The sequence below is a fragment of the Oncorhynchus kisutch genome, unplaced genomic scaffold (assembly GCF_002021735.2).
Source record: "Oncorhynchus kisutch isolate 150728-3 unplaced genomic scaffold, Okis_V2 Okis04b-Okis11a_hom, whole genome shotgun sequence".
Taxonomy (NCBI): domain Eukaryota; kingdom Metazoa; phylum Chordata; class Actinopteri; order Salmoniformes; family Salmonidae; genus Oncorhynchus; species Oncorhynchus kisutch.
The window spans coordinates 6,206,929-6,216,959 of NW_022261981.1; the positions used below are offsets into that span (position 1 = coordinate 6,206,929).

Here is a 10,031-nt window from a genome sequence, read left to right on the forward strand (position 1 = left end):
TACAGTACAATGTTGACCTGATGTTAGTATCTTCTACATTCCTGTCAGGTATACAGTACAATGTTGACCTGATGTTAGTATTTTCTACATTCCTGTCAGGTATACAGTACAATGTTGACCTGATGTTAGCATCTTCTACATTCCTGTCAGGTATACAGTACAATGTTGACCTGATGTTAGTATCTTCTACATTCCTTTCAGGTATACAGTACAATGTTGACCTGATGTTAGTATCTTCTACATTCCTTTCAGGTATACAGTACAATGTTGACCTGATGTTAGTATCTTCTACATTCCTGTCAGGTATACAGTACAATGTTGACCTGATGTTAGTATCTTCTACATTCCTGTCAGGTATACAGTACAATGTTGACCTGGTGTTAGTATCTTCTACATTCCTTTCAGGTAAAGCTCTTCTCTCTTCTTCAGGTATACAGTACAATGTTGACCTGATGTTAGTATCTTCTACATTCCTGTCAGGTTTACAGTACAATGTTGACCTGGTGTTAGTATCTTCTACATTCCTGTCAGGTTTACAGTACAATGTTGACCTGATGTTAGTATCTTCTACATTCCTGTCAGGTATACAGTACAATGTTGACCTGGTGTTAGTATCTTCTACATTCCTGTCAGGTATACAGTACAATGTTGACCTGGTGTTAGTATCTTCTACATTCCTGTCAGGTTTACAGTACAATGTTGACCTGATGTTAGTATCTTCTACATTCCTGTCAGGTATACAGTACAATGTTGACCTGGTGTTAGTATCTTCTACATTCCTGTCAGGTATACAGTACAATGTTGACCTGGTGTTAGTATCTTCTACATTCCTGTCAGGTTTACAGTACAATGTTGACCTGGTGTTAGTATCTTCTACATTCCTGTCAGGTTTACAGTACAATGTTGTCCTGGTGTTAGTATCTTCTACATTCCTGTCAGGTTTACAGTACAATGTTGACCTGATGTTAGTATCTTCTACATTCCTGTCAGGTATACAGTACAATGTTGACCTGATGTTAGTATCTTCTACATTCCTGTCAGGTTTACAGTACAATGTTGTCCTGGTGTTAGTATCTTCTACATTCCTGTCAGGTTTACAGTACAATGTTGACCTGGTGTTAGTATCTTCTACATTCCTGTCAGGTTTACAGTACAATGTTGACCTGGTGTTAGTATCTTCTACATTCCTGTCAGGTTTACAGTACAATGTTGACCTGGTGTTAGTATCTTCTACATTCCTGTCAGGTATACAGTACAATGTTGACCTGATGTTAGTATCTTCTACATTCCTGTCAGGTTTACAGTACAATGTTGTCCTGGTGTTAGTATCTTCTACATTCCTGTCAGGTTTACAGTACAATGTTGACCTGGTGTTAGTATCTTCTACATTCCTGTCAGGTATACAGTACAATGTTGTCCTGGTGTTAGTATCTTCTTCATTCCTGTCAGGTTTACAGTACAATGTTGTCCTGGTGTTAGTATCTTCTACATTCCTGTCAGGTTTACAGTACAATGTTGACCTGGTGTTAGTATCTTCTACATTCCTGTCAGGTTTATAGTACAATGTTGACCTGGTGTTAGTATCTTCTACATTCCTGTCAGGTTTACAGTACAATGTTGTCCTGGTGTTAGTATCTTCTACATTCCTGTCAGGTATACAGTACAATGTTGACCTGGTGTTAGTATCTTCTACATTCCTTTCAGGTAAAGCTCTTCTCTCTTCTTCAGGTATACAGTACAATGTTGACCTGATGTTAGTATCTTCTACATTCCTGTCAGGTTTACAGTACAATGTTGACCTGGTGTTAGTATCTTCTACATTCCTGTCAGGTTTACAGTACAATGTTGACCTGGTGTTAGTATCTTCTACATTCCTGTCAGGTATACAGTACAATGTTGTCCTGATGTTAATATCTTCTACATTCCTGTCAGGTATACAGTACAATGTTGACCTGATGTTAGTATCTTCTACATTCCTGTCAGGTATACAGTACAATGTTGACCTGATGTTAGTATTTTCTACATTCCTGTCAGGTATACAGTACAATGTTGACCTGATGTTAGTATCTTCTACATTCCTGTCAGGTATACAGTACAATGTTGACCTGATGTTAGTATCTTCTACATTCCTTTCAGGTATACAGTACAATGTTGACCTGATGTTAGTATCTTCTACATTCCTTTCAGGTATACAGTACAATGTTGACCTGATGTTAGTATCTTCTACATTCCTGTCAGGTATACAGTACAATGTTGACCTGATGTTAGTATCTTCTACATTCCTGTCAGGTATACAGTACAATGTTGACCTGATGTTAGTATTTTCTACATTCCTGTCAGGTATACAGTACAATGTTGACCTGATGTTAGCATCTTCTACATTCCTGTCAGGTATACAGTACAATGTTGACCTGATGTTAGTATCTTCTACATTCCTTTCAGGTATACAGTACAATGTTGACCTGATGTTAGTATCTTCTACATTCCTTTCAGGTATACAGTACAATGTTGACCTGATGTTAGTATCTTCTACATTCCTGTCAGGTATACAGTACAATGTTGACCTGATGTTAGTATCTTCTACATTCCTGTCAGGTATACAGTACAATGTTGACCTGGTGTTAGTATCTTCTACATTCCTTTCAGGTAAAGCTCTTCTCTCTTCTTCAGGTATACAGTACAATGTTGACCTGATGTTAGTATCTTCTACATTCCTGTCAGGTTTACAGTACAATGTTGACCTGGTGTTAGTATCTTCTACATTCCTGTCAGGTTTACAGTACAATGTTGACCTGATATTAGTATCTTCTACATTCCTGTCAGGTTTACAGTACAATGTTGACCTGGTGTTAGTATCATCTACATTCCTTTCAGGTAAAGCTCTTCTCTCCTCTTCAGGTATACAGCAGTAATGTTGAACTGATGTTAATATCTTCCACAGATATGTTATTGAATGTATTCCAGCTGGGACATAACAAATCAGGGATATTTATTGCAGCCTGATGGCGGTGTGAATATTGATGGAGCACAATAGCAAAATCAATACTAGTTCTCTGCAATCTAATTAGGAGTCACACACACACACACACACACACACACACACACACAGAGGAGAGCTATAATGAAGGACAATACACAATGGGTAGTCTAAAAGGTGAACAAATTGGATTCTGCCACTACCCATGTTCCAGTTGTGTCAATATTTACTAAACACTAAACACAGTAAGGAATGAGACTAACAAATTAATATGCAGCTTAGAGTTATCTATAGTACGAGCATAGATATATGCAGGATAGAGTTATCTATAGAACAAGCATAGATATATGCAGTAAAGAGTTATCTATAGAACGAGCATAGAAATATGCAGCTTAGAGTGATCTATAGTACGAGCATAGAGATATGCAGTATAGAGTGATCTATAGTACGAGCATAGATATATGCAGCTTAGAGTGATCTATAGTACGAGCATAGATATATGCAACATAAGGATGTCTATGGTAAGAGAATAGAGGTACATACTGAGTGGACAAAATATTAGGAACACCTTCCTAACATCGAGTTGCACCCCCTTTTGCCCTCAGAACATCCTCAATTAATCGGCGCATGGACTCTACAAGGTGTCTAAAGCGTTCCACAGGGATATTGGCCCGTGATGACTCCAATGCTTCCCTCAGTTGTGTAAAGTTGGCTGAATCAAATCAAATGTTATGAGGCACCGAATACAACAGGTGGAGACCTCAAGGTGAAATGCTGAATACAACAGGTGTAGTAGACCTTACAGTGAATTGCTGAATACAACAGGTGTAGGTAGACCTTACAGTGAAATGATGAATACAACAGGTGTAGTAGACCTTACAGTGAAATGCTGAATACAACAGGTGTAGTAGACCTTACAGTGAAATGATGAATACAACAGGTGTAGTAGACCTTACAGTGAAATGCTGAATACAACAGGTGTAGTAGGCCTTACAGTGAAATGCTGAATACAACAGGTGTAGTAGACCTTACAGTGAAATGCTGAATACAACAGGTGTAGTAGACCTTACAGTGAAATGCTGAATACAACAGGTGTAGTAGACCTCACAGTGAAATGCTGAATACAACAGGTGTAGTAGACCTCACAGTGAAATGCTGAATACAACAGGTGTAGTAGACCTTACAGTGAAATGCTGAATACAACAGGTGTAGTAGACCTCACAGTGAAATGCTGAATACAACAGGTGTAGTAGACCTCACAGTGAAATGCTGAATACAACAGATGTAGTAGACCTCACAGTGAAATGCTGAATACAACAGGTGTAGTAGACCTTACAGTGAAATGCTGAATACAACAGGTGTAGTAGACCTTACAGTGAAATGCTGAATACAACAGGTGTAGTAGACCTTACAGTGAAACACTGAATACAACAGGTGTAGTAGACCTTACAGTGAAACACTGAATACAACAGGTGTAGTAGACCTTACAGTGAAATGCTGAATACAACAGGTGTAGTAGACCTTACAGTGAAATGCTGAATACAACAGGTGTAGTAGACCTTACAGTGAAATGCTGAATACAACAGGTGTAGTAGACCTTACAGTGAAATGCTGAATACAACGGGTGTAGTAGACCTTACAGTGAAATACTGAATACAACAGTTGTAGTAGACCTTACAGTGAAATGCTGAATACAACAGGTGTAGTAGACCTCACAGTGAAATGCTGAATACAACAGGTGTAGTAGACCTTACAGTGAAATGCTGAATACAACAGGTGTAGTAGACCTTACAGTGAAATGCTGAATACAACAGGTGTAGTAGACCTTACAGTGAAATGCTGAATACAACAGGTGTAGTAGACCTTACAGTGAAATGCTGAATACAACAGGTGTAGTAGACCTTACAGTGAAATGCTGAATACAACAGGTGTAGTAGACCTTACAGTGAAATGCTGAATACAACAGGTGTAGTAGACCTTACAGTGAAATGCTGAATACAACAGGTGTAGTAGACCTTACAGTGAAATGCTGAATACAACAGGTGTAGTAGACCTTACAGTGAAATGCTGAATACAACAGGTGTAGTAGACCTTACAGTGAAATGCTGAATACAACAGGTGTAGTAGACCTTACAGTGAAATGCTGAATACAACAGGTGTAGTAGACCTAACAGTGAAATGCTGAATACAACAGGAGTAGTAGACCGTACAGTGAAATGCTGAATACAACAGGTGTAGTAGACCTTACAGTGAAATGCTGAATACAACAGGTGTAGTAGACCTTACAGTGAAATGCTGAATACAACAGGTGTAGTAGACCTTACAGTGAAATGCTGAATACAACAGGTGTAGTAGACCTTACAGTGAAATGCTGAATACAACAGGTGTAGTAGACCTTACAGTGAAATGCTGAATACAACAGGTGTAGTAGACCTTACAGTGAAATACTGAATACAACAGGTGTAGTAGGCCTTACAGTGAAATGCTGAATACAACAGGTGTAGTAGACCTCACAGTGAAATGCTGAATACAACAGGTGTAGTAGACCTTACAGTGAAATGCTGAATACAACAGGTGTAGTAGACCTTACAGTGAAATGCTGAATACAACAGGTGTAGTAGACCTTACAGTGAAATGCTGAATACAACAGGTGTAGTAGACCTTACAGTGAAATACTGAATACAACAGGTGTAGTAGGCCTTACAGTGAAATGCTGAATACAACAGGTGTAGTAGACCTCACAGTGAAATGCTGAATACAACAGGTGTAGTAGACCTTACAGTGAAATGCTGAATACAACAGGTGTAGTAGACCTTACAGTGAAATGCTGAATACAACAGGTGTAGTAGACCTCACAGTGAAATGCTGAATACAACAGGTGTAGTAGACCTTACAGTGAAATGCTGAATACAACAGGTGTAGTAGACCTTACAGTGAAATGCTGAATACAACAGGTGTAGTAGACCTTACAGTGAAATGCTGAATACAACAGGTGTAGTAGACCTTACAGTGAAATGCTGAATACAACAGGTGTAGTAGACCTCACAGTGAAATGCTGAATACAACAGGTGTAGTAGACCTCACAGTGAAATGCTGAATACAACAGGTGTAGTAGATCTCACAGTGAAATGCTGAATACAACAGGTGTAGTAGACCTCACAGTGAAATGCTGAATACAACAGGTGTAGTAGACCTCACAGTGAAATGCTGAATACAACAGGTGTAGTAGATCTCACAGTGAAATGCTGAATACAACAGGTGTAGTAGATCTCACAGTGAAATGCTGAATACAACAGGTGTAGTAGACCTCACAGTGAAATGCTGAATACAACAGGTGTAGTAGACCTAACAGTGAAATGCTGAATACAACAGGTGTAGTAGACCTCACAGTGAAATGCTGAATACAACAGGTGTAGTAGACCTTACAGTGAAATGCTGAATACAACAGGTGTAGTAGACCTAACAGTGAAATGCTGAATACAACAGGTGTAGTAGACCTCACAGTGAAATGCTGAATACAACAGGTGTAGTAGACCTAACAGTGAAATGCTGAATACAACAGGTGTAGTAGACCTCACAGTGAAATGCTGAATACAACAGGTGTAGTAGACCTCACAGTGAAATGCTGAATACAACAGGTGTAGTAGACCTTACAGTGAAATGCTGAATACAACAGGTGTAGTAGACCTCACAGTGAAATGCTGAATACAACAGGTGTAGTAGACCTTACAGTGAAATGCTGAATACAACAGGTGTAGTAGACCTTACAGTGAAATGCTGAATACAACAGGTGTAGTAGACCTCACAGTGAAATGCTGAATACAACAGGTGTAGTAGACCTTACAGTGAAATGCTGAATACAACAGGTGTAGTAGACCTCACAGTGAAATGCTGAATACAACAGGTGTAGTAGACCTCACAGTGAAATGCTGAATACAACAGGTGTAGTAGACCTCACAGTGAAATGCTGAATACAACAGGTGTAGTAGACCTAACAGTGAAATGCTGAATACAACAGGTGTAGTAGACCTAACAGTGAAATGCTGAATACAACAGGTGTAGTAGACCTTACAGTGAAATGCTGAATACAACAGGTGTAGTAGACCTAACAGTGAAATACTGAATACAACAGGTGTAGTAGACCTCACAGTGAAATGCTGAATACAACAGGTGTAGTAGACCTTACAGTGAAATGCTGAATACAACAGGTGTAGTAGACCTTACAGTGAAATGCTGAATACAACAGGTGTAGTAGACCTCACAGTGAAATGCTGAATACAACAGGTGTAGTAGACCTTACAGTGAAATGCTGAATACAACAGGTGTAGTAGACCTAACAGTGAAACACTGAATACAACAGGTGTAGTAGACCTTACAGTGAAACACTGAATACAACAGGTGTAGTAGACCTTACAGTGAAACACTGAATACAACAGGTGTAGTAGACCTTACAGTGAAACACTGAATACAACAGGTGTAGTAGACCTTACAGTGAAATGCTGAATACAACAGGTGTAGGTAGACCTTACAGTGAAACACTGAATACAACAGGTGTAGTAGACCTTACAGTGAAACACTGAATACAACAGGTGTAGTAGACCTTACAGTGAAACACTGAATACAACAGGTGTAGTAGACCTCACAGTGAAATGTTTACTGACGAGCCCCTAACCAACAATGCAGTTTAAAAAAATAAAAATAAATAAGATTAAGAAATAAAAGTAACAAGTATTTAAAGAGCAGCAGCAAAATAACAATAGCGAGACGATATACAGGGGGGTACAGAGTCAATGTGCAGGGGGCACCGGTTAGTCGAGGTAATTGAGGTAATATGTTTTACAGCACTTTCCACTTGCTATGTTAAAATGTTAAAATGTTAAAATGTTAAAATGTTTTACTCAAGGACTGTAGATGATGAACAAACAGATGAAATAATGTATACTGAGATGATCTGATACCTTACTAGAGTCTGAGACACACACACACACACACACACACACACACACACACACACACACACACACACACACGCACGCACACACACTTGCACACTTGCACAGACACACACACACACACACACACACACACACACACACACACACACACACACACACACACACACACACACACACACACACTTGCACACCTACACACACACACACACACTTGCACACGCACGCACACACACTTGCACACTTGCACAGACACACACACACACACACACACACACACACACACACACACACACACACACACACACACTTGCACACCTACACACACACACACACACTTGCACACACACACACACACACTTGCACACACACACACTTGCACACCTATGCACACACCCACACACACACACACACACACTTGCACACACACACACAGAAACACAGTCTGTTTCTACAGTACTCATGGGAGATGCATGTGCTCATGGGAGATGCATGTACTCATGGGAGATGCATGTACTCATGGGAGATGCATGTACTCATGGGAGATGCATGTACTCATGGGAGATGCATGTACTCATGGGAGATGCATGTACTCATGGGAGATACATGTACTCATGGGAGATGCATGTACTCATGGGAGACACACACACACACACACACACGCACGCACACACACTTGCACACTTGCACAGACACACACACACACACACACACACACACACACACACACACACACACACACACACACACACACACACACACACACACACACACTTGCACACCTACACACACACACACACACTTGCACACGCACGCACACACACTTGCACACTTGCACAGACACACACACACACACACACACACACACACACACACACACACACACACACACACACACACACACACACTTGCACACCTACACACACACACACACACTTGCACACACACACACACACACTTGCACACACACACACTTGCACACCTATGCACACACCCACACACACACACACACACACTTGCACACACACACACAGAAACACAGTCTGTTTCTACAGTACTCATGGGAGATGCATGTGCTCATGGGAGATGCATGTACTCATGGGAGATGCATGTACTCATGGGAGATGCATGTACTCATGGGAGATGCATGTACTCATGGGAGATGCATGTACTCATGGGAGATGCATGTACTCATGGGAGATACATGTACTCATGGGAGATGCATGTACTCATGGGAGATACAGTGGGGAGAACAAGTTTCAGGATTTTTGTTTCAGATTCTGTCTCTCACAGTTGAAGTGTACCTATGATAAAAATTACAGACCTCTACGTGCTTTGTAAGTAGGAAAACCTGCAAAATCGTCAGTTAGGCAAATACTTGTTCTCCCCACTGTATGTTTACTTGACTGAGAGCGGAGTGAAGGAGGTGCTGTCTGTCACACCACAGTGATACATTTCATCTCTTTAGATGCTACCCTTCAAATCAATGATGGACAGATTGGTTCAGCCTTTATCCAGACATGAGGAAGGATGAAAGAAGACATAAAAGCATTTGATGTTGAGATGTCAACCTCCCCGAAAAACAAAGATATAAAGACCTACGAAGCCCACGGTACAGTAGATCTGTTCTCCTACTGTAAGAAAGAGGAACGTTTCTCACAACGATGACATATTATTGAGAAGGTCAAGGGTTGTGTAACGTTGAAATATATTCTTCACAGACTGTAGGACTAAATGCTTATTTCAAGCACCAACTATTCAGTCTGACGAATACAAAATGAGCATTGTGCATTATGCAGTACAATATTGTCATAAATACATGAATATACAGTATGTACAGAAACATGAAACCCTGTGTTAATTTATATATTGATTGACTGACATATCCAACCTGATTAATTGATTGATTGATTGACAGGACAAAATCTGATTATTGGATTGATTGATTGATTGATTGATTGACATATCCAACCTGATGAATTGATTGATTGATTGACAGGACAAAACCTGATTAATTGATTGATTGATTGATTGATTGACATATCCAACCTGATGAATTGATTGATTGATTGACTGACATATCCAACCTGATGAATTGATTG

At 40.0% G+C, this 10,031-nt stretch overlaps 1 protein-coding gene across 1 annotated transcript in view; it reads right to left on the reverse strand.

Moving 5' to 3' along the window:
* Nucleotides 1-10,031, reverse strand: part of LOC116359713 (transcription elongation regulator 1-like protein) — a 239,693-nt gene that overhangs the window by 34,561 nt on the left and 195,101 nt on the right. The window lies entirely within an intron of this gene.